At 36.9% G+C, this 27,320-nt stretch overlaps 1 pseudogene; it reads right to left on the reverse strand.

The window, feature by feature from the left end:
- Positions 1-318: 318 nt before the first annotated feature.
- Positions 319-27,320, reverse strand: part of LOC118616999 — a 175,907-nt pseudogene continuing 148,905 nt past the window's right edge.

Genomic DNA, 27,320 nt, shown 5'->3' on the forward strand with positions numbered 1-27,320 from the left:
TGGGCAGGAGGCAGGAATCCAGCAGCGCGAAGGCGGAATGAGAGGGGTGAAGGAACCAGGCACCCCAGTCCCAATGAGAAGCTGTGACAAGTCTTAATGGGCCTTTTCAATTCAAATTGGGGAGGGAAGAAATGTTTTTTGTTTTGCTCACCGGTATGATGAGGTCTTGTGTACCAAACCACAGTTGGGCAGTTCCTGAGTCAACTTCTGAATGGGCAGTGTGGATCCAGAGTGTGGCCAATCCAGTGGGGAGGAGCAGTTGAATGGGTGGACAGACAACAAAGCAGCAGCAAGCTCCTGGGTGGCCAGCTCCTGATGCTATGTGGTCCCAGCTGTCTTCCTGTCCCCTTCATCATCAGTACCACCTCTTGTGGCTCCTGATGGAGCCAGACATTATCATCATCACTGTCATCCTCATTGGATGGGGCCGCACCAGGCTTGGGTGCAGGTGTTCTGGCCTTCTGTTCCTGCTCCACGCAGCTGCCCAGGGCCAGGATGCAGTGGAGCAGGGTCGCATATATAGCTGGTCCATGCCCTTGGAGCTGACTGAGATCAGGAAGATCTTCATGCTGTGATCCTCAGTATCCATGGCCCTGATGCAGATGCTTTTCTCAATGGCCTTGTCAATTTGCCCATAGCTTGGTGTGGAGGATCAGCCACAGGCTACCCTAGGTTTGCATCACTAGTTTGAATTTTTAATGTCCTGTCATCAGTTGATGCCATGTCATTGGGTCTGAGCAGCCCCTGGCCTTTCTCCACCCATGACTGTGAAGCCTTTTCAAAGACAAACAGCTTATACTGGATCTTAACACATTGTTCTTTGCCTCCTCCCCAGTGAGGACTTCTACTTTTTCCAACAAACATTTCTGTTATGTTGCCTTGGTGTAGGCAGGTGCTGATTTGGCCAGGGGCTCCTTCTCGGGGGTGGCCTCTTGAGACTAGGACTCAGACCCTGACTCAACAACTGAGTTTTCCCTGTTGGTGGCATCTGAAGTGACCTCATTTAATTTAGGTGGGCCCGATACACTATTACGCATGTTCTGGCCAAATACAAATTTGTTGCTGGTGGCATCAGCACTATTGGTCGAGTTCTCGAAACTGGAGCTGATATACTGAAGGAAATAGCCAGTCGCGGATGGCATTTCTGAACTGGGGTGTCCCATTTTCCATGTCAGCTGCTTCAGTGTTCTCAGTTATTAACTCTGTCCTTCAAGTTCTACCCAAACACAAACAGTTGCTATGTAACTAGCTCTTTTTCTCTCATAGTTGTCCCCCTCAGAAGCATTGCTAGACTATGCCTCCCTGCAGCCCGCAGGTGAATAAAGTACTCCTTTCATTTGCAATTCGGCTGTGTGTCTCTGATTATTTTGCTGACATGTTACAACAGGTGCCTGGCCATGGAGCAGTGTTGGTGGCTTCAACCAGAACCCACTGCTCCTTTACTCTGGTTCTGAGTCAAAATTGCCTGCAGATGGCTCACAGAAGGTTGATAGCATAACAACGTTATTTTTCTTTTGATACTGTGAAGGAGGAAACTGGGCTCAAGAGGGTGTCCTTTCTCACTCCACAGGAGGGCGGTTATTTCCATCTCCTCAGTCTGAATCTTCTCCACCTTCTGGGCTGGATCCACCAGCTGAGCTCCTCATTCGCCAGGTCCACCATTTAACTTCCATAGATGGTCCCACAAGGCCCCACACGGGCCCAGGCTGGCCTGCTTTCTGGGAGGAACTCCTGCATCTATGCACTTGGCCCTTAAGTTCACGTTTTAATATACTCAAAGCTGATCTTGGAATATTCTACTTCCATCTCCTTTTTCTCTCTCAAGATTCCCTGGAATATAAGCCTTTACAGGTGGGAACTCCCTCTTACTTATATTTTTATTCCCAATAAATAGAAAATAAAGCTCTTGCCACATTGTAGGTCATTCCTAATTGTCTTCGAATAGAGGAGTGAAAGAAAGATAAAGATCCATTTCATATGAAAGAAATGAAAATTTCACCATGGCCAAATAAACTATTTCAGCCTTATTAAACTCCTAATATCCAGAAATGCTAGTAACCAATGATTTTCAGATTCAGTGCCCACCCTAGAGCCTCTGAATTCATGGAGGCATTGCCTTTCAAAACCGGATACTTCACCACTCAAGGTCAGAGTGTTTCCAAAGCATTTGGTAACCATAGCATGCTTTTATTTATAGGTGATATTTTATAACATGCTTTTAATTTGAGAGAGGAGAAAGAGTATGAATTGTAAGTCTCTAGAAGAGACCTGACATGGGAAAATATATGCTCTGGGACGTATAACACTAGCTTAGTCTTGTTGCTTAATATTCAAGCTTTGGTCAAGAAGGTTTGCTTACTTATTTCACAATTATATGGCTCAGCATATTGACTGAGAATTCTTCACTCCAGGTGAGTCACTGATATAAATCTTCAGTGTGGTCTTACCTTGAAAGTGATGCACTTGCTGATCCTTGCCTCTTATGTCAGTCCTAGTTCTTTTTTTTTCTTTCTTTTTAAATCTTTATTGTTGAATGTAGAATGTATTACAGATGTTCCACATTTTTCCCCCATTGACCCCCTCCTCCCCACTCCTGTCCCCCTCCTCCCTTTTCCCACACTATTGTCTGTGTCCATTGGTTATGCATATAAGTTCTTTGGTTTATTTCTTCCCACCCTCCCAACCCCTTTTCCTTTGAGGTTTGTCAGTCTAGCAATGAATTTGTACTTCTTAATCCCTTCACATTTTTCACCCATTCCCCCAACCCCCTCCCATCTGGCAACCAACAAAATGTTCTCTGTATCTATAAGAATGTTTCTGATCTACCTGTTTATTTTGTTTGTAGATTCCATTGTTGATAGATATGTATTTATTGCCATTTTGTTTGTTCATATATTTTATCTTTTTCTTCAAAAAGACCCTTCATCATTTCATATAATAACAGTTTGGTGATGATGAACTCCTCTAACTTTTTCTTGTCTGGGAAACTCTTTATATGGCCATCGATTCTAAATGACAGCTTTGCAGGATAGAGGAATCTTGGTTGTAGGTTCTTGCTTTTCATCACTCTGAATATTTCTTGCCACTCCCTTCTGGCCTGCAAAGTTTCTTTTGAGAAATCAGCTGACAGCCTTATGGGCACTCCCTTTTAGGTAACTAGCTGCCTTTATCTTGCTGCTTTTAAGATTCTCTCTTTGTCTTGAACCTTTTGCATTTTGATGATGATGTGTCTTGGTGTGGGCCTCTTGGGGTTCATCTTGTTGGGGACTCTCTGTGCTTCCTGGACTTGTATGTCTGTTTCCTTCACCAAGTTAGGAAAGTTTTCTGCCATTATTGTTTCAAACAGGTGTTCGATTTCTTGTTCTCGCTATTCTCCTTCTGGCACCCCCAAGATGCGAATGTTAGCCCACTTGAAGTTGCCCCCGAGGCTCCCTACACTATCCTCATTTTTTTGGATTCTTTTTTCTTTTTGCTGTTCTGATTGGGTGTTTTTTGCTTCCTTGTATTCCAAATCGATGGTTTGCTTCTTTGATGTACATACTCTAGTATTGAAGCTGTGTACATTATTCTTTATTTCAGTTAATGCCTACTTCAATTCTGACTGGTCCTTTCTTATGCTCTTGAGGCCCTCACTAAATTCACTGAGGTTCTCACTGAGTTCATTGAGTATCCTTATAAGCAGTATTTTGAACTCAGCATCTGTTAAGTTCTTATCTCCATTTCACTTAGTTCTTTTCTTGGAGTTTTCTTGTTCTTTCATTTGGGACCTGTTTCTTTGTCTCCTCATTTTGGCTGCCTCCTGTGTTTGTTTCTGTGTATTACTTAACTAGCGGTATGGGGCTATCTGAGACCAGATGCTGCTCGTTTGAAAGAATTTAGGAAAAACCTGAAGCAGGATCCAAGACAGGCCAATCCTGTGGTTAAGCAAGTGGCAACAGCTTGGGTGGGCCTGAAAGTTGGGTGGGGCAGGGAGGGGCCTCAGGGAGTCACCAGGGTGGGGCTACCAGTGTGAGCCAGGTTGCTGGAGTCCCAGATATTCCTTCTGTCTGCCGCCCCCGGGAAGGGCTCACCAAAGGAACAAAGGCCTCTGACAGCACGTTTGTCCCGGAGAAAGCCCCCTCTCCAGCCCTTGCTCCAGTGGCAAACAGCTCAGTTCTTCCCTGTATGTCTCTGGTGCCCCTCAAGCTGTCTCCCCTCCAAGCTTAGAGGGAGAGAGTCCGATAAGTTCGTGCGCGGGCCCTTTAAGGAGCTGCCTGGGGCTCCAGCCGCTTCAGCTTCCCTGAGCCTCAGTTCCTGTTGGTTTTTCCAGCCAGAAGTTATGGGGACTTTTCTTCCTGGCACTGGAACCCTGAGTGGGGCGTCTGGTGTGGGACGGGGACCCCTCAGTCTTCAGGATGGACCTTCCCAGCTGAGGCATCCTCCTGATTTTTATCTGCCACACGTGGGTGTGGGCCCAGCCCATCTAGCCACCGGCCCTTGTGCCTCCGCTCCTCCTACCAGTCTGGATGTGGCTGCTGCTTTAATTCCGTAGTTGTAGGACTTCCATTCAGCTTGATTTCAGGCGGTTTTGAATGATCAGTCCTAGTTCTTTCTTTCCCAATTCCATATCCTAATGCCTGTCTGCTAATCTTTAACATTTTCATTTGGATACTCTTCACCCATACATAGTGAGGCAATGTCTCTTAAGAGTTTGTATTTAAAAGATTGCTGCACAGGCAGAGGATAAGTTCTTTGGTTATTAATAGAAGTCTAATTACTTCTTGTGACTGACTTTTGTTACAAGTATCAATTATTGTTATTTTTCCTTGATTCTACTCTCCTTGATGTTTTGCTGGAGTGTAGAATGATATTTGAGGTTAACCGCTGATTTCAGGATGTGTTTGCTGCCTAATCCCATCCTTAGAGACATCCTTTGTAGATTTGATTGCTGACCTTTACAACAATCTTTGAACTCTGGTAATGTCAGTTAAAAGAATTTAACATTAGCTCTCGATACTGAGAATTCGTTTTCTAGGGCCGTATTTTCTTATAGATCATACCCACAAAGTTTTATTAACTGTCTCAAAACAAACAATTTTTTTCTTGTTTTACAGAAAAATAAAAAATATGTAAAGGTTTTGTAGTTTGGGTGAACAATGTCTCTTATCTTCTATTAAAACTATTTTTTTTGCTAAAAATTTTCTTTCTGCCTTTCTAAATCCCTGACTTCTCAGCATATACACAATATATATTTATATATTATATATATTTGAAATGAATATATGTTTATAAATGAAATATATATATACATACACTTTTTCATTTTCTTAAATTATTCATTCTTTTCTCCATGGAAGGAAAATGGATAGAAGAAATGTACATGACTATGGCTGTATATAAGGTGAAACTAATATTTACATACAATTTGGGGAATTCCTTAGTATTTAGATGAGAGAACCCATGTGGCAGAACATGAAGTGATTAGACAGGTAAAGAAGGATTCTGAGTTAAAGGAATAGGTGTGAACTCTATACATCAAAATTGTAATATGGTATGATGGGATTAGACACTGTGCCAAGTTCAATAATTATGGATAATGACAAAAATAATAGATATGAACTGCCAGACACATAGACTGAAGTTTTATGGAGTTAAGGCAAAGCACTGTTTGGATAATATTTATTGGGAGACTAATGAGCTCAAAGTTTCAGTTGAATTCTGGTCTATAAAATTATTTGTTCTGTACTGAGCTCTCTTACTGATGGCAATGTCTGATATAGAGGCTAAGAAATAGTGGGAACTCCAGAATTTGTGTATAATATTAGATTATGTGTGTCCATATGGTTGGGCAACAAAGGCACTGATCTTGAAGCTGTATTTACATGTAAGCATGCTATTTTTACTTACATTCTACATTTATTTCAGTACTGGTATGTCTTTGGAGGTTCTTTTGAGGCTTAGGCAAAAGCTAAGTGCTCTATAAGTTAGTCAATTAGCCTTCTTTTCTTTTTCTTTTTTTAAAGAACTTTAAATTTTATTTTTCAATTACAGTTTACATTCAATATTATTTGTATTATTTTCAGGTGTTCTACAATTATAGTTTACAGAGTATTCCCTTTGATATTTCTGGTACCTACCTGGCACCATACATAGTTATCACAATATTATTGACTATATTCCCTATGCTGTACTTTACATCCCCATGACTATTTTGTAACTACCAACTTGTACTTCTTAATCCCTTCCCCTTTTTTACTCAGTCCCCCAACACCCCTCTCCTCTGGCAACCATTAGTCTGTTGTCTGTGTCTGTGAACCTGTTCCAGTTTTGTTTATTCATTTATTTGTAAGTTAACCTTTTGTTGTTAACCCTGCTGAGTCACCTGGTTGGTCAATGAGAGAAGCTTTCTGCCAATTAAATTTAACACCCAGCCTAGTTCTGGTTGCAGTAAATACAAACACTCCTAGCTTTGCATTATTAACATGAACAAATTTAATTCACCATGGTTTAGTTAACTAACACCAGCCCCCTAAAAACATGTTTCAAAATTTCAGTTACTACAGCATATTCACTGAGTAATCATATAAAGCATGAATAATAGATACATATCATGACCAGTGACCAATTATGTCACTTATTTCAAGGTCTGCCAGTGATTGGTCACTGTGTGTTTGTTACTCAGTTTACACACAGAAAGCAAAGCTATAGTAATGTTGCTTCTTTGTTTCCCCTGATAAATTCGGGTGACATTTTATAAAGATAGATAATCAAAACAGAATTGGCCAACAAAGATGAAAATGCATCAAGGAAACAAAAAGTGATAATGCTGAAAATAAAATTGGGATAGGGGATAAATAGAATTCTAGAATAGCTTGAGAGACTCTAGAGGAACTTAGTAAAAGCAGATTTATCCAAATAAATGAGAATAGTGGCTGTGCTAAAATGGAGGAAAATATCTCAGAGGCAGTCACACTGGCAAAAAACAAAACAAAACAAAACTTCACATTAAAGAAACTCTGGAGATATTTCATGACTTTTAAAATGGAAAGGATAAAATGTTGGATGCTAATCAACACTTGGAAGAGAACGTTGAGGAAGGAAAGCTAGCATAGGGAACAGAGGCCCCAGGCTGTACCTCTAGCCTCCCCTTCTAGGCTAGAACACTAGGGACGGAACTTGTGTCTAGACACCTTTCCCCAGTTTCTCCCCTCCCAATTTCCTGGGGTAAGAAACAGTTGAGACAAACAAAAACTGGTCTCAACCAGAGCTGGTAGCCATATTGCCCTCCTTCTTGGCTTTGAAGTCACTGTACCCTCCAGATCACTATGACAGATTCCAGAAAACCAAAGAAAAAGTTCCATCCAGAGAGGAGGGACTGAGAGGCACTACACTGACCACAACCACACTGACCACCACAACCCAAGTGTCAGAGGCCAGTAACCACCCCCGTCCCCTCCCCTTGCCCATAGCTGATAAGAACCTCCACCCAGACCACTTGCTCTATGAGTTTGCCCTCATTTCTTTCTTGAGTGTGTACTTCCACTTTAATAAATCAACTGTGCTTTGCTGAATCTCTCTGTCTTGAATGTGAATTCTTTCTTGTGTGGTGACAAGAACCTGGACACAGCCACTGGGTTGAGGCTCCCTTGGGTCTGTGAACCCTCCATTGAGAGCCCTCCAACATCAGTATGACAAGGCACAGGAAAGATACTCCATGCAGTCCGATAAGAAGGCAAGTACTAGTCAAACTACTACTGACATATTTTTATAAAGATATAAATCACTCTAATTCTTAATGTTTCTAATATTTTAAATTACATTGTATAAAATAAATACTATTATAAATTTTAAACTTATTTATACATTTGTATTTGAGAGTGAGAGAGTTTTAATGTTTACACAAATATTTTTGAAGGTGTTAGAATTATGTGTTACAGTTTTTTCATTTTAGTAAGATTACTTTGTACATTTCAGCTAGTACAGTCATTTTTATGGCACTGCACAATTGTATATAGTGAGGACTGCCTATACTTTTAAAAATGTATACATATCATCTAATATCAAGTTTACAGTATATTGCAAAATAAGTCATTTGCTTCCAAATAAAATATTAATACCCAATGTTAATAAGTTAGAGATTGACAGATAACTATCTGGAAGAAAAGCTGTTAGAAATACCCCTATGTGTTACAAGTAGTGAAACAAATTTCTATGCTTACCTTGGAGAAATCATTAAACAAAAACATAATTATATTATTTTTCTCTCTTCCTATTTCCTAACATAATTTTGCTAAATAATTTACTTTTACTTTTATGCACAATTTGAAAACACTGATGATCTTTCATAAACTAGGGCAGCAAATGCATGCACTTAACAATATTTTTCCATTTTTACTATAATATAGGTTCTACTGGCAAAATATAATTGGGGATAAATTCAAAAGATAGCAATTTTTTGTTGCCCTCTAAAAGTTATTCTATTCTACCACTTTTACTACTACTACCACTATTCTCTATGCCATTGGTCTAGCTGTTCTCTCTCTTTCTGAAATGTTGGATAATTCTATTTTTGTCTCTTTCTGTATATGATTCTGGTAGGAATACCAAAACAAATTTTTAAAAATCAAGAACACACACCTTATTTCATTCATTCTTTTTCTAAATTTCACTTTGGATAGCCAATGAAGTAAGGGCTTTCTGATTCTGAAACTTTCCCTACTATGAAACCATGAGCCCCTTTCTGTATAGAAGAAAGCTACTGCGATTAGGATAATAATTCCGTGTGCAACTAAAGCAGCCTTTTATAATTGTTCCTGACCACAGTCCCAGTATTACAAAGCATATAAGCAATAACAGGAGGACTTGAGAAAGGCTTCCCCATGCTTCTTGAGTCATAGTAGGTTTCGACAGAAGCTATGTTGAAATTTTAACGTATTTATGAGTTCATATGATTAAAAGATAAGTGAATATCCATGCATATATTCATTAGAATTTTATTAAGCCCCATGGTTGTGTAGGACCTTTGACCCTTATTCCATGCTCTTAAGTGTGCATGAAATATCACCTTATTTTCTTAACAGATTGTTGACCGGCAATTTTATGCAGAAGTTATCTCATGTCACTGGCTATTTTTTAGTAATTGCATATGAAAGTGAAACAATAAATAAACTTCAGTATACTTTACTTATACATAATGAATTTAAAACTTTGTACATATCTGCTACATATTGTATTTTCTACATATTATATATTTTCGTAGATTTTTTTGGTGTGGTATACTGTATAGCAATCACCTTTTGAAACACACAGTTTACGTGTTCTAGTTGGATTTTTTTTTTTTTTTTTATACCAGTGACTAATTTTTCTAAAACATGATCTTTTGGTTGTCCTGAAAGCTTAAAAGGTGAATCCATGTAAGGAGCTCTTTTAGAAGTACCAGAAGAAGTCTTAGGTTCTGAGCTGCACTCATTTGAACCAGCAGATATCCAATATTTCCTACTTGACTTTGACCCTCAGGACGAAGAGTCACAAAGACAATAATCCTATATTACTGAGTTTCAAAAATTGAAATAGCTAATGCAGGTGCAAACATGAGTTAATTCCTGAGCAGTAAGCAACGTTTGGGCATGAAAACACGAGTTAACTCCTGAGCAGACAATAATTAACTTATTAAGTCTGATCCAGTCCTCTTGTACTGGGAACACCTCCTTAAATTTGAATTTCATGTAAACAACAAATCTTTAGTATAAATATGTCTTATGGATTATTTGAAGCATATTCATATTAAGGCTTCAGGTTTCTTTTCACCAAGCCCTAGACTGTTGGCATAAAACAGATTCATTCATTTTGTTATCGACTTATTCTGATCAACATTCTCATTTGAAAACACAAACATACAAACTAGTAATTTGAGATAAACTAAATATATGGCATTTCTCTCTTTCTATGTATATTACATATAATGTTATACAAACAAAGCTAAAAGCATAAATTTTCAAAGCAATGAAAATTTTAGGATACTCTTAATCTTATTGACATTTTAAAAAATATTCCAATATATTCAATGACTATTTCTATAACTAGGACTTATATTACTTCAAAAAATTTAAATTGTTGAAATCTGTTTCTTAAGTGCACTGTAATTAAATTTAAATTCAGTTTAAATGCATTATTTAACCGCACCTACTTTCAAAAAGATTTGAAATAGATTTTTATTACACCGTATCCATAGAACAGGAGTTATTACAGACCACCAAAACCATATTAAAAGAATATAAAGCAATATTGTGACTTAGTCCTTTCTCTTTATTTCTACCTCTACATTTCCTCACATTTTGTCCCACCTGAAGTAAAGAATTGACTTAGCTCTCAAAAGAGTCTAAGTGAGAATGAGGAAAACTCAGGATTCACTTATTTATGTCTCATCATCTTGAAGAACATTTGGGTACTGAAAAAGAAGACAGATATATTTAATAAAAGCCCCCAGATCTTGATTTCAAACAACATTCTTTAATAAAAGTAGTCACAGATTCTTTGAGGACTAATTAATTTCAAGGCTGGGGCAAGAAAAATATAATAGGAACTTGGAGTTTTTTGGCCAGAAATATGGAAGTGTTTAACAAAAGATGGGCATACACAGTGGCCAACCACAAAGATCTCCTAATAATCAAAGTGGAACAGTTTGAGCCCAAAACGCTAGCATTATATATTAGTAAAGGAAAAGATAGGGTAGGTAATTGGAAAAAGAAATATAAATGTGTGCTTATGCATGAATTAGTATACATGCATACATTTCCTGGCTGAGTCCATTGAGAAAGGATAGCAGTAATGACATCCAAGTAACAATAATGTCACCTAGCACCCAGATCTTGGTTTTAAGTACCATTCTTTAGTATAAGGAGCCACGGATTCTTTAAGAACCAAGTAATTTCAGAGGTTGGAAAAAAATATACATATAATAGGAATATAATATAGTAATATCTTGGCCAGATACTATGGAAGTGCTCAATAGAAGATGGGCATCTGTTGATAGAACACAGTAGTCAACCACAAGGAGCTCCTAATAATCAAAGGTGGAACAGTTAGAACAATAAAATAAATAATGATATCATTTTATTTTAACCCATAAATAAAATGAATATATGAGTATGCTTATAAAATATAGTGAATATACATTATTTATGGACTAGAAGTTTCAGTCATCCAATTAAGTTTTTTTTTTTCCTTTGGGAGAGAATCTTTGTTAATTATTGTATCCAGTGGCCACATTTGAGTGAAATAGCTAAGTGTCTTAGAATAACATAGTATACACTGTGGAATTTTTGGTGCCTAATATATGGCAAATGTCGTCAAATATTCTTTAACATGAACTGTTACTTGAATTCATACAGACACACATAATATATGGGTAACTCCAGAACAAAATTCTATATTGTCATTCAATCAAAGAGACATATGACCTATATTTCCAGAAGTATACATACAATATAATTCTATAAATCGTGCTTATTTCATGATTTGAATATCGCTTTGCTAAGGGACACCATGTTATTCTGGCCGCTGCCACTAGATGGGGAGGACATATGTGGCCATAAAGATCAAATATCAAGCTTTATCTAAAGTTTTTCTTAATGAAACTTAAGCTACTATCAATAGTATTTTTTAAATAAATTCAATTTTACAATAATAAGCTTTAAAACCAAAAATTGAGAAAAATAAATACTTTAAAAAATCAGTATAACTTTTATATTCAACTGCTTTAACCTTTGGCATCATAGCCATGTCAAAAGCATATACATTTTGGACTTCTGGTCAAGATGGTGGCACAGGTAAATGTGGTACTCGCCTTTTCCTACAACCACATCAAAATTACAACTAAACTAAAGAAGAACCATCATTCATAACCACCTGAAATTGAGCTGAATGGAAGTCCTACAACTATGAAATTAAAGAAGAGGGCACATCAAGACTCCTAGGAGGGGCAGAGGTGCAGAAGGGCTGGTCCCACACTTGCTGAGGAGTTACCCCAGCTGTGAAAGTCCTCCCTGAGGAACAAGTGGTCCCAGCCCCACATCAGGCTCCCCAGCTCAGGGTTTCAGTGCCAGGAAGAAAAGTCCCCCGTTACTTCTGGCTGTAAAATCCAGTGGAAATTGAGGCTGAGGGAGGCTGAGGTGTCTGAAGTCCCAGACAGTTCCTCCTAAAAGGCCCGATCACAGACTTACTTGGACCCGCTCCCTCCAGGCTCCAGCATGGGCAGACAGCTTGAAAGGCACCAGAGATATACGGGGAAGAACTTAGCTGTTTGGCATTCGGGTGAGAGCTGGAGGGGAAGTTTTCTCTCAGAAAGATGTACTGGCAGAGGCAGTTGTTCCTTTGGTGAGCCCTTCCCCACATGGCTGGCAGATGGCTGCCCTATCTGGGACTTCAGCAACCTGGCTCCCACTGTTTGCCCCACCCTGGTGATTCCCTGAGGCCCTGCCCCCCCCTAACTTTCAGGCTCACACAAGCTGTTTTCAGTGGCTTTATCATAGGAATGGCCTGTCTTGGCTCATACTTCGGATTTTCTTAAAATCTCTTATACAAGCAGCCTTTGGCTGCAGTGAGCCCCATGCCTCTTGCTAAGTGGCCCCAGGCCCTGCACTAGCAGCAGCTGGCCTTGGTTTACTGCTTTGCCTCTCCTGGGCTTTTCCAAGCCCAGCACAAGAAGCAGCCATCTGCAGGTCACTTTATAGCTTATGCCTGGTGGCCCTGGGTAGAACACAGGCAGTGGCTGACCTTGGCCTGAGTGGGTCCTCCCTGCCTCATCCAAACCCAGGAGAGGAAGCCACAAACAGCAGAACACCAAAACCCACAGGGAAAATTTGGCAGACTCCAAAGCCCACTGTGATAGCCAAAATGGTGAAAAACAGAAACAAAAGCCAAATGAAAGAACAAGAGACCTCTACCGAAGACGAGATGAAGGAGGTCCAGTTAAGCAAGTTAACAGATCAAAAATTCAGATCCAAGAAGCTCAACAGCATGTGTAAGGACATGAGCACCATGAGTAAGACAGAAATGTTGAAAATCAACCAGTTGAAAATTAAAAACCACTGAGAAGAAATGAAGAATGACATATCAGAAATGAAAAACACATTGGAAGGTTGAAATAGCAGAGTGGAGGAAGCTGAGGACTGGATCAGTGAATACGAAGACAGGGTAGAAAAAATCAACCAATCAGAAAACCAAAGGAAAAAAACAGGAAGACAGCTTAAGAGAACTGTGGGACAACTGGAAACGTAATAATATTCGCATCGTAGGAGTCCCTGAAGAAGAAGAAAATGAGCTAGGTAGGGTTAGAGAATATATTAAAAAAATAGTGACAGAAAACTTCCCTAATTTGGTGAAGGAAGAAGGCATTCAAGTTCAAGAAGCACAGAGAGCCCCAAGTAAGAAGAACCCAAACAGGCCCACACCAAGACACATAGTAATCAAAGTGCCAAAAATTAAAGACAAAGAGAGAATCCTAAGAGCAGCAAGAGATAAGCGACAGGTTACCTACAAAGAAACCCAATAAGGCTCTCAGCTGACTTCTCAGAAGAAACACTACAGGCCAGAAGGGAATGGCATCAGGTAATCAAGGTCATGAAAAACAAGGACCTGAATCCAAGACTACTCTACCCAGCAAGGCTGTCATTGAAAATAGATGGTCAAATAAAGAGCTTCTCAGACCAAAAAAAAAGGCTAAGGGAATACATTAGCACCAAACCAATGCTGCAAGAAATGTTAAAAGGCCTACTGTAATTAGCAGGAGAAATGGGAAGAAAAATAGAAGCACACTAAACAAAAATGGCAATAAATAAATACATATCAATAATCACCTTAAATGTAAATGGATTGAATGGTCCCATAAAAAGACAAAGAGTATCCCTGGCCAGTTTGGCTCAGCAGTTAGAGTGTCAACCTGCGGTCCTAAGAGGCCCGGGTTCAGTTCCCACTAAGGGCGCATACCTCGGTTGCAGTTTGTTCCCGGCCCTGGTTAGTCATGCGGGTGGCAGCCACTCGATGTGTCCCTTTCACATCGATGTTTCTCTCTCTCTCTCTCTCTCTCTCTCTCTCTCTCTGTTCCTGTCTCTCAAAAAAAAAAAAGACAAAAGTAGCTGATTAGATAAGAAAGCATGACTCATCTATTTGTTGTTTCCAAGAGACACACCTCACAACAAAAGACTCACATAGATTGAAAGTGAAGGGATGGAAAAAAAATCTTCCAAGCAAACAGAAAGGAATAAGAAGCTGGGGTAGCAATACTCATATCTGATAAAATAGATTTCAAAATGAGGGCCATAACTAGAGACAAAGAAGGCCACTACATAATATTGAAAGGATCTATCCAACAGAAAGATATACCTTGGTAAACATATACACACCCAATATAGGAGCACCAAAATATAGTAAAAATCTTCTGGAGGACTTCAAAGTAGAAATCGATAGCAATACAATCATAGCAGGGGACTTCAACACCCCACTGACATCACTGGATAGATCCTCTAGACAAAAAATTAGCAAGGAAACAGAGACTCTAAATGACCACTAGACCAAATGGATTTCATAGATATCTACCGAGCATTACACCCCAAAACTACAGAATTGACATTCTTCTCCTACAAGTTCAAGAAGACTGAAATCATATCGAGCATCTTCTCAGATCACAATGGCATGAAACTAGAAATCAGTTGCAACAAGAACATACAAAGACATTTGCACACAGGGAAGCTAAGTATCATGTTATTAAACAATGAATGGGTCACCAAGGAGATCAAGGAAGAAATTTAAAAACTTCCTGGAAACCAATGAAAATGAAGACACAACAACACAAAATCTATGGGATACAGCGAAAGGAGTTCTGAGAGGGAAGTTTATAGCACTACAGGCCTACCTCAAAAAAACAAGAAAAATCTCTAATAGATCATCTAACCTCACAACTTAAAGACATAGAGAGCAAACAAAACAAAAAGAAAACCCCAGAGCAAGTAGAAAGAAGGAAATAGTAAAGATCAGAACAGAAATAAACGAGAGACCAAAAACACAATTCAAAGGATCAATGAAAGAAAGAGCTGGTTTTTTGAAAAGATAAACAAGATTGATGGACCCTTAGCTAGACTCACCAAGAAACAAAGAGAGAGAACCCAAATACACAAAATCAGAAGTGAAAGAGGAGATGTAACAACTGACACCACAGAAATACAAAAGATCCTTAACAACTAGTATGAACAATTATATGGCAACAAATTCGACAATTTAAGCAAAATGGACAAATTTTTAGAAACATATAGTCTCCCAAAACTGGACCAGGAAGAGATAGAAAACTTGAACAGACCAATAACAACAGAAGAAATTGAAGATGTAATCAAGACTCTTCCAGCAAACAAAAGCCCAGGCCCGGATGGCTTCATGGGGGAGTATTACCAAACATTCAAAGAAGAAATAACACCCATTCTCCTCAAACTATTTCAAAAAATTCAAGAAGAAGGAAGACTTCCAAACTCGTTTTATGAAGCCAGCATAATTCTAATTCCAAAACCAGAAAAAGACACGACAAAGAAAAAAAAAAAACTACAGACCAATATCACTGATGAATATAGACACCAAAATCCTGAAAAAAAAAAATACTAGCAAATCGGATCCAGCAATACACCAAAAAAATTATCCACCATGACCAAGTGGGATTCATCCCAGGGATGCAAAGCTGGTACAATATTCGCAAATCAATAAATGTGATACACCACATAAATAAGATGAAGAATAAAAACCACATGATCATATCAATAGATGCTGAAAAAGCCTTCATCATAATCCAGCATCCATTTCTGATAAAAACCCTCAGCAATGTGGGAATACAGGGATCATATCTCAACATAATAAAGGCCATATATGAAAGACCTACAGCCAACATCATTCTCAATGGGCAAAAACCAAAAGCATTTTCCTTAAGAACAGGAACAAGGCAAGAATGCCCACTCTTATTTAACATAGTACAGGAATTCTTAGCCACAGCAATCAGACAGGAAAATAAATAAATAAAAGGGATCTAAATTGGAAAAGAGGAAGTTAAACTGTCATTATTTGCAGATGATATGATACTATACCCAGAAAACCCCAAAGACCCCATCAAAAATTTACTAGACTTAATAAATGAATTTGGAAAAGTAGCAGGATACAAAATTAACATCAAGAAATCGATGGAATTCTTAAACACCAATGATGAACTCACAGAAAGAGAAACTGAAAAAACAATCCCATTTACCATTGTGGCAAAAAAAATTAAGATACCCAGGAATAAACTTAACCAAAGAAATAAAGGACCTATTCGCAGAAAACTACAGGACATTGAAAAAGGAAATAGAGGAAGATATAAAAAAGTGGAAGCACATATCCTGTTCATGGATTGGAAGAATTAACATCATTAAAATGTCCATATTACCCAAAGCAATCTATAGATTCAATTCAATCCCCATCAAAATACCAACGGCATACTTCACAGAATTAGAACAAGTACTTCAAAAGTTCATATGGAACCAAAAAAGACCTCAAATAGCCACAGCAATCTTGAAAAAGAAGAACAAAGTTGGAGGGATCGCATTACCAGATTTCAGGTTATACTACAAAGCCACTGTAATCAAAACAGCCTGGTACTGGCACAGGAAGAGGCATGTAGACCAGTGCAATAGAACAGAGAACCCAGAAATGGACCCAAGGCAATATGCTCAATTAATATTTGACAAAGATGGCAAGAGCATACAGTGGAGTAAGGACAGTCTCTTTAATAAATGGTGCTTGGAAAATTGGACAGCTACTTGCAGAAAAATGAAACTAGACCATCAACTTACACCCTACACAAGAATAGTCAAAATTGATGAAAGACTTAAATGTGACTCATGAATCCATAAAAATCCTAGAAGAAACTGTAGGCAACAAAATTTCAGACATCATACACAGCAGAATTTTCACTGATACATCACCTAAGGCAGTAGAAACAAAGGAGAAAATGAACACATGGGACTACATCAAACTTAAAAGCTTCTGCACAGCGAAAGATACAATCATCAAAATGGAAAGGCTACCCACTGTATGGGAGAGCATAGTTGCCAATGATATATCAGATAAGGTGTTAATTTCCAATATATAGAGAGTGCTCATAGAACTCCACAAAAGGAAGACAAAGAACCCAATTAAAAAATGGGCAGAGGAACTAAATAGACACCTCTCCAAACAGGACATACAAATGGCTAAGTGACATATGAAGAAATTCTCATCAGCACTAAATCATCAGAGAGATGCAAATTAAAAAACATTGAGGTATCACCTCACACCTGTCAGAATGGCCACCACCAACAAATCATTAAACAACAAGTGTTGGTGAGGTTGTGGAGAAAAGGGGACTGTAGTACACTGCTGGTGGGAATGCAGACTGGTGCAGCCACTATGGAAAACAATACGGTGTTACCTCAAAAAATTAAAAATTGAACTTCCATTTGACCCAGTGATTTCACTTCTAGGAATATACCCTAAGAAGCCTGAAACACCAATCAGAAAGAATATATGTACCCCCATGTTTGTAGCAGCACTATTTACAATAGCTAAGATCTGGAAACAGCCCAAGTGTCCATCAGTAGATGAATGGATAAAAAAGCTGTGGTACATATACACAATGGAGTACTACGCAGCTGTAAGAAAGAAAGATCTCTTATTCTTTGAGAGTATATGGAGGGACCTAGAAAGTATTATCCTAAGGGAAACAAGCAAAACAGAGAAAGACAAGTATCATATGGTCTCACTTATTTGTGGAATATAATGAACATAACAGTCTGAAGAATGGGGTAGTCCCAGATATGGGGAAGTGGGGTATAGACTGACAATCCCCAGAAGAGGGGGTGGTGGGGAAGAGATAAACTACAGAACTTATATGCATGTGTGCATGAACAATGGTCATGGACAACAAAGCTCAGGACAGGGCAGGGAGGGAGGGGTAGGGGGGAATCAGTAGGGGGAAATGGAGAAACATCTGTAACTAAAATTATTTAATAAAAAAGAAAAAAAAAAGGGCACTGGCCAGTTTGGCTCAGCGGTTAGAGTGTCGGCCTGCAGACCAATGGTTCACGGGTTCCATTCCGGTCAAGAGCACATACCTTGGTTGCGGGTAGTCCCCACCCCTGGTCAGGTCTTGCAGGAGGCAACCAGTCGATGTGACTCTTTCACATTGATGTTTCTTTCTCTCTCTCTCTCCCTCCTTGTTTCTCTCCCTCCCTCCCTCCCTCCCTCCCACTCTATCTGATGATAAATAGAACATTATCCTCAGGTGAGGAATTAAAAAAAAAAAAAAGAAAGGAAAAGGAATTGCTTATTTGGACCTCTGGGGGATGATCTCATGATGATGACGGAAGCTCCAGAAAGCAAGCTCAAATGGACACACACATTTCCATCCCTTGTTTAAATCATGTCCACTAACACACCATTGGCCAAATAAGTCATATGACTGTACCAAATCAGTAAGGTGTAGCATATAGGCTGCTTCATGTGGGAGGGCCAAACTCATATGACAAAGGGCATGGATAAAGGAAGGAATAAAGAAAGGGAAAATGATTTAGTCTACTATAGTAGACTACATTGCTAAAGTATCTTCAAGCTGGATGTTCATTTAATCCTTTGGGTTACAGACTCTTTTAATAAGAGTGCTGTTAGAGAAAGACAAGTATCATATGATCTCACTTATTTGTGGAATATAATGAACATAACAGTCTGAGGAATAGGTAGTCCCAGAGATGTGGAAGTGGGGTACAGACTGACAATCCCCAGAAGAGAGGGTGGTGGTGGAGAGATAAACCACAGAACTTATATGCATGTGTGCATGAACAATGGACATGGACAACAAAGCTGGGGGGGAGGGAAGACGAGGGGGTAATCAGTGGGGGGGAAAGGAGAAACATCTGTAACAAAAATTAATTAACTAAATAAAAATAAATAAATAATAAAAATTAATGAAAAAATATCCTCAGGTGAAGATTAACAACAACAAATTCTAACTATTATCATTTTATTCTAAATTTATATGTTACCTTATAGCTATGCTCTTGTACTAAGCCAATAATTTATTTTTGTTCTTGAATTTAAGAAAACCCAGTGGTTCCATAGTTTGCATTTAACATGGGCCTTTATTTCTTGAATTACAGTGGATCTATTGTTGACTCTAGACTTTACTATTAATTCATCAACATCTTTGGATCAAAGAGAAAAATTTGATATTTATTTCATTATTTATGTAAATCTAAGGAATCAGCAGCCTACACAACTGAACAAAAATCTTAGAAATGGCCATTTTAGCAAATGTGCTAACAAAGAAGCATCTATGTATTAAGGCTGTTCTCTAAATAAATAAATAAATACATAAAATAAAAAAAGAGTGCTGTTAAATTGATCCAGTTCCTAGAAAAACATCATAGCTATGCCTGTTGTACGTATGGCATGTAGGACAGTGAACAAGAGCTATTATCCCAGAAAGCAAAACTGGAAGCTACCACACTTACTGACCAAAGAATTTATCATACTTCCAGGGCAGAGTTTATAGTTATAATGTGTGCTGTGGCCAATGAACATTATATATCTCATTCAATCCTTTTCATATCCAAAGATGACTTATTAGTCATGTAATCATTACCATGGGGTAGTACAAATGTTGTAGAAAGATAAATTTCCATTTAACCATACATAACTAGGCCATAAAGAGGCTCCTGAAGAGGGCCTGACAAAGAAAATGGAATATTCCTGGGGAATTTGAACTCGAGCATACAGACATAGGAATTTGAAACTTTGTGTTGTCTCCTTTTTGGGTAGAAACATAGACTGGTTTTGTAATAGCTCAGACATTTATAAAGGCTAATATATATCTTTCTATGAATTCTGGATGTATTAATATCTTCATAGACTTATGAGGTATGTATAGATGCTGTGTAGACCCCAACATTCTACCTTACCCTAATAAATTAGCTAAGTGAATGGGCAGAGTTAACCCTACCTTTAATTTCAGGGTTGAGTCCTTATTGGTCTAAGTCGCCACGATGCTAAATTCAGATTAGGCATTATCACAGAAACTTTAGGGTGGATCTCAGGTCAAACTGTGCCTAAAACCTAGTCTATACCTGTTTTGTTGTTGTTAGAAAAACCAGTAAGCACCCTTTATTGGTTGAAGCATTGATTTTTTTTTCAAAACAACTAAAAATATCTAAAAATTTATAATTAACTAAGTATTTATTTTTTATGAATTATAAAATAGAATTATATCTGTTTGTGAATTGAATAGTTTTAAGGCAATGTGGGAACAGTACCAAGAGCAGGAAAAATTAACCTGTGTTGAGTAATCACACAAAATATAGAAAGTCCAACTCTATTTTAAAATCATGAATTGGCTATAATCTCAAATGGAAAGTGACTGCATAGATGTGGTCCCTTGCGTTCTGAGAGATATAGCCTCTGAGTGATGTTAGCAATTCTAATGAGATATTGATATGAAATGAGTAAGTGAATAGCAAATTCAGTTAGCACAGCAGGGAACCAGGAATTGAGAGACATGAGGAAATGTCACGGAAGGTTTGGAGAAACCTCACATTTCCATTACACATAGGCCAGACTCCCTACCAAGTCATGAATCAAGGCCAAATGGAAGCTGGCTACAGATACACATTGTTGGCTGTAATTTGTTATTAGAAAAGTTTGTCTAGACTGTATGGAGTATCTAGGAAACAGTCTTTGTGATGTTGTTTGGTATGAGACTATTCAGTCCTTGAAACAGCATATTATTTTCCTCACTATTAATTGATGGGGCTCAAGTCTGAACAGTCAACTCTTTAAATATATATCATGCACTGTATATTCTCTAGAAAACATTTCTGTCTCAAACTTCTCTACTGATAATACATTTGTCTGGTTCACAAATCATTTACACAGGAAGAAAATGTAGTACTTATAGCTTATATAATATTCGTAGACAAATGAGATAATTAAATATAGAATTTATTTAAATAGTGTATATATTATCTTAGTTTTTGTCATTTTATTAGGTTTTTCTAGTTATTGAATGACTTACATGAAGGGAAACATGAAGTAATTTAAATAAATTAACTCTAACCATAGACCTTTTCAAGTTAACTAATTTTAGCATATCAGAACCTGTGGTTATTTTGTGGTATAAACCTTCTTAGGTTTGCAAGGCCATGATCTAAAGTGCAATTTCTCAGTCCTGACACTTAATCTATGAATGTATGTTACTCCAGGGACCAATCAGTGCTCTGTTACTTAATCACAGTGCTAAATGTGATGTTAAATTGTTTTTGTGCTACACAATCCTGTTCACTGCTTTTAAATAGTCTTCTATCATGCCAGAGTTCGTAGGAAGCTGACAGACTAATGAGATTACTAATTTTTCAATGTGAAGAAAATATCTCCTTAATAACCATGTTGTTATATCTAAATAAGATCATTCTACAAATCTATGCTTTTCCTCTTTTAAGAAAGCCTCGTTGGATTTCTGAGACAAGAATTAATAAGAATAATTACTATTATTTAGTGTCCTAGATTCAAAATCACAGGCCACAAATCTCAGGTATGTAAAAATGTGACAATGTTTTTATGGAAAATATCTAATTTTGGTCAATTCCACATCAATTTGGTCATTTCAGATTTATACTATGTCAGTTCAATATATTTTCATTGGTAACTTCTGTATTTTTTATTGGTTAGATTAACTAAAGGTTTGTCAATTTTATTTGTCTGTTCAAAGAACTAGATTTTGGTTTAATTGATATTTCTCTATTTTTTTTTTTTTTTTACTTGGTTTAAATTTGATTGATCTCTGCTCTTAATTGTTTTATATTTTATGATTTCTTGAGGCTTAAATTGCTTTTCTTCATCTAGTTTCCTAAGGCAGACATTATGGTTATTTATTTTATATTTTTCTTCATTTCTAATGTACACATTTAATGCTATAAGTTTCCCTATAAGCACTGCTCTCGCCACATTCTATAAATTATGACACATTTTCATTTGCAACTACTTAAAAATACATTTTAAATTTCTCTGGAGATTTCTTTAATCCATATATTATTTAGTAGTGTTTTGTTTATCTCCAAATATTTGGGGGGATTCTAGCTGTCATTCTGTTTTTAATTTCTAGTTTAATTACACTGTGGTCTGAGAACACACTTTGTATTATTCTCTCTCTTTTTTAATTTGTGAGAGAAGTTTTATGGCCCCAAATGTGCTCTATAGGAGAGAATTTTCTATGTAAACTTGAGAGTAACATTTAATCAGCTGCTTTTGGATGAAACAGTCTACAAAAGTTAATTTGGTCTAGTTGATAAAATGGTACTGTTCTACCAAGTAAGTATATGCTTAGTCATTTTCTGCCTAATTGATCTATTAATTACTGGAAGAGGGGAGTTTATGTTTTAAACTATAACAATAGATTTGTCTATTCCTCTTCATGGTTTAGCCTCAGATATTTTGACACTGTTGTTAGGTCATTTCTTTCTTTCTTCCTTCCTCTCTCCCTCCCTCCGTCTCTCTCTCTCTCTCTTTTTCTTTCTTTTTAACATTTCTTACAGGGAGGTCTACTGGTGATGAATTATCTTTTTATTTGTCTGAGAAAGTATTGTTTTTCCTCTTTTCTTTTGAATGATACTATCACTACTTAAAGAATTCCAGGTTGGTATGTTTTTTTCTTTCAACACTAAATATTTTACTTCAGTATCATCTTGCTTGTGTGGTTTCTAATAAGCAGTGGATATAACTCTTATTCTTCTATAGGTAAGAAGTTTTATTTCTCTTTGATTTTCTACAGTTAGAATACAAAACACCTATGTTTAGATTTTTTTTATTTAAAAAAATTTTTTTTATTAATTTATTTTTGTTACAGATGTTTTTCCTTTTCCCCCTATTGATACCCTCCTTCCGACCCCCACCCCCCAGCATTGTTGTCTATGACCATACATGCATACAAGTTCTGTGGTTTATCTCTTCCCTCCCCACCTTCAATCCCATCTTCTGAGGTGTGTCAGTCTGTACCCTACTTCTATGTCTCTGGGTCTATTTTGTTCATCAGTCTGTTTTGTTCATTATATTCCACAAATAAGTGACATCATGTGATATTTGTCTTTCTCTGATTGGCTTGTTTTGCTTAGGATAATACTCTCCAGGTCCCTCCATGTTATCTCAAAGGATAAGAGATTTTTATTTCTTATAGCTGCATAGTGTTCCATTGTGTACATGTACCACAGCTTTTTTATTCACTCATCTGTTGTTGGATGCTCGGGCTGTTTCCAGATCTTAGTGATTGTAAATAGTGCTGCTATGAACATAGGGGTACATATATTCTTTCTTATTGGTGTTTCAGGCTTCTTAGGGTATATTCCTAGAAGTGGAATCACTAGATCAAATGGCAGTTCAATTTTTAACTTTTCAAGGTAACATCATAGTGTTTTCCATAGTGGCTGCACCAGTCTGCATTCCCACCAGCAGTGTACTAGAGTCCCCTTTTCTCCACACCCTCGCCAACACTTGTTGTTTGATAATTTGTTGATGGAGGCCATTCTGACAGGTGTGAGGTGATACCTCATTGTTGTTTTAATGTGCATCTCTCTGATGATTAGTGATGCTGAGCATTTTTCATATGTCTTTTGGCTATTTGTATGTCCTGTTTGGAGAGGTGTCTCTGCCTATTTTTCAATTGGGTTTTTTGTCTTCCTTTTGTTGAGTTGTATGAGTACTCTATATATTTTGGAAATTAACTCCTTATCTGATGTATGTTTAGATTTTTTTTTATATGTATCCTGTTTGGTGTTCTCTGAACTAGTTTCTTGTTTTGTGGTTTCATGTTTACAATTAATTTCGAAAAATTTTCCTTCATTATTTTTTCACATATTTCTTCTGCTCTATTGTCTCTTCTCCAAAGTATTAAAATAACACATAATTATACATTTGAAATTGTTCCACAATTATTGGAGTGTGTGTGTGTGTGTGTGTGTGTGTGTATGTTCTTCCTTTTGGTTTTTATGCAGGATGCTTATATATATTATCTGCATGTTTTACATATATATATTTTTTTTATTGTTGTCAGTATTACAGATGTTTCCTATTTTCTCCTGTTTCCACCCCAGGCCTTTCCCATACTATTTTCTGTGTCTATGGGTTATGCACATATGCGTATATGTTCTTTGGTTAATCTCTATCTGTCCCCTTCCCCATCCTCTCCACTGAGATCTATTATTCTGCTCCATGCATTCATACCTGTGGACCTTTTTATTTTTTCCCTTTACATTTCAGTTTATGAAGTTTCTATTCATTCATATTAAAGTTCACTGATACTTCTCTGGTGAGCTCATCAAAAGAATTCTTCATTTCTATCACAAGATTTTTTATTTCCAGTGTGTCTTTTTTTTTTTTTTTTTTAATGCTCACCAGGTGATATTTTTTTTATCTATCTTCAGATAGAGTAAGAGGGAGAAAGAGAGAGAGAAACATCCATGTGAGAGAGACACATCGACTGGTTGCCTTCCACACGACCAAACCAGGGCCTAGAACTCACCATAACCAAGGCACATGCCCTTGACTGGGATCGAACCCATGACTCATTGGTCCACAGGCCAGTGCTCTAACTGCTGAGCAAAACAAGCCAGGGCTCTAGTATATGTTTACTTCTTTCTTTGGGCTTCCATTCTGTCTGTTCTTGCAAATTGTCTCCTTTTCCACTATAGCCTTTATCCTGTTAACCATAATTATTTAAACTCTGTGTTTTATAGATCCAATATCTTCATTTGATCTAAATCTGATTTTGATTCTTGCTTTGTTTGTTTAGACTATATCTCCTCTCCCCACCAATCTAAGTAATAGTTGTTTTTTTTGTTTTTTTTTTCTGTAAGACAAGTACAATATATCAGATAATAGGAACTGAGGTAATAGGCTTTTAATTTGAGGTTTAATGTTAATCTTGCTAGATGTCAGACTGTATTTAATCTTTGCTTCAAATTCCTCTAGTGCCCTGGTTTTATCTTTTGCTTTGCTTTTTCAAGTTGTCCCTATAGATTTTGAGTTTCCCTAAACACTTCTTCTTTGACATAGTCTCAGCTTTGTGGCTCTTTAAGCTATTTCCCAGTGTTATACTAAAGCCATGTTGTGGTGAGATGTGAGAGGAGGAGGAGCATTCTATATTCCTCTGTTTGTCTTCTTCTTTTAGTGGCTCTGTGTCTCCAGTTTGTGATTTCTCAGCTTTTTCCTTTTCTCCTTGGGAGAGACAGAAAAGTTAGAGGGGCTATATGTAGTTGGATAATTTCCCTTCCCCCATGTGATATCAGTAGCTGGTAAAGTTTTTATTTTGCTGAAAAGTCCTTTGTTAGGCATATATCAAAATGGTTTTCTTTTCCAATCCTTGCCAAAAACATGAGTGTTTTTTGTCTCTTCATCATGAGAACCTAATTGGTTTCCTGGGCATTAAAACTATAAAAATGTGGGAGAATTCTACAACTATGAAACACAGAAATTTCTCATTCTTACACTACTCTATACTTTGCCTGTAGCAATTTGTCAATATAACTAAATGTTTATACCAGTTTATAACTCTAGTGGATTCTGACCCTGGTAAGCTAATGTAGGCTGTGAGTCTGTATTTGCCTTTCCTTATAGATTTTGGGTTAGGTTTTATCATGTGACCTCAATTGTCAGATAAGTCAATTAAAGTCACTAATTTTCAGTTTGTTCAGTTTTTGTTTGCTGTAAGAGAGGAGTGACAGATTCCAAGGTCTTTACTTGTCAGAAGCAAAACTAGAAGTCAGTGCTTTTGGGGGGGGGGGGGGCAAAAAAAATCTATATTCATGTAGCCTGGTATTATAATTTAACATTACTCCAAATAGAATTCTTCCTTCAAAGGGACCAAAGAACAAAAGTGCAGCTGGGTCTGTGTAAATCTAATACCGTCTGCAGAAACATTTGGCTGTTTCAAAAGCACTTATAACAAAATGCCTACACAATGAGTTATCCTAAGTTTGCATATACTTTTAGATTGAATTTTAAATGGTGTTCAGTTTCTTAAAAATTATAAGCATGACTACATGTAACTGAGTCATTCATTGGTCAAGTTACATTATTGTTTTTGTTAATAAACATATCAAAATGCCAAACTCATCCATTTTTATATTTCAAATGAAAATAAGACATAGTTTAAACTGAATTTTAAGTTTAACATTCAATTATTTGTTAATAGTATAAAATAATTTTATTTGTTACTAATATTCTACAAATGCCTGTATATAATCAATTAAATTTTATGCTTATTCATTCAATTAGTTAAAATTCTTTGATAAAGCATCTATTCAGAGTTCATTTTTTAAATTATAAAATCATCAATTTATTATTTTTCTCATTGTTATCTTTGAAAATAATTATGCCTGTATATTTTATAGCATATGTTTTAAACATAAGTCATCTGAAAAATTAGACTTGATAAAGTTGGTAGAAAAATAGTTAAAATAAATAGAATTTAAAGTACTTAGTAAGTTATTTTAAATTATATCTTTTAAAGATTTGATGTTTAAGATCTATAATTAGATAACACTTTCAAATAATAAAATATGTTATTGTTTTATCCAAGAAAGCATTCAGCTGATGTATTTTCATTGTATAACTAATATGTACAAGTTACCTAGTTGCCCAGAGTTAATTACTGCTGTGAGGTGCATGTGTCCACATAGTGTTTTCCTGGCCTAGATAGCCTCATGGAGCAGATCAGGTACAGCACAGTGTTTGTTTTTATCCTTGTGATTTAGTATACATTGAAATTCTCCTGCTGCTTTTATGTAAGCCCTCTTGAAATAGAGTTACTTTTACTATTGTTACACAAATATAATCAATGATATTCACTGCAGTGTTGTCTATACTAAGGTCTTAAAAGTTTCTTTTCAAAGTTAAGATAGATCATAACAGTGAGCATAACATAAGGGAATATTTTGCTTTTGATATTCATTGAATGAAATCTAAATAAGAGAATGGCTATTATAAGAGTTTTTTTTTTTTTTTAAATAAAGCATAGAAGTCTAATTTACTATAACATGAAAGGAGTGTAGAGTGAGTAAAGAGAAAAAACCTTCACAGGAGATTTGCCATACCTCCCTGTTTTGAATAAGTCTAGAGCAAAAGAAGATGGAGAGGAAAAACAAGATTTATATCTAACAGATAGAAGATGTACATTTATCTTCATCTTGCAATATATTATGACTATGTACATCACACTAAGTAAGCCAGCATGTAGCTGTGATATCAAGTGTTTA

The sequence above is a fragment of the Molossus molossus genome, unplaced genomic scaffold (assembly GCF_014108415.1).
Source record: "Molossus molossus isolate mMolMol1 unplaced genomic scaffold, mMolMol1.p scaffold_m16_p_5, whole genome shotgun sequence".
Taxonomy (NCBI): Eukaryota; Metazoa; Chordata; class Mammalia; order Chiroptera; family Molossidae; genus Molossus; species Molossus molossus.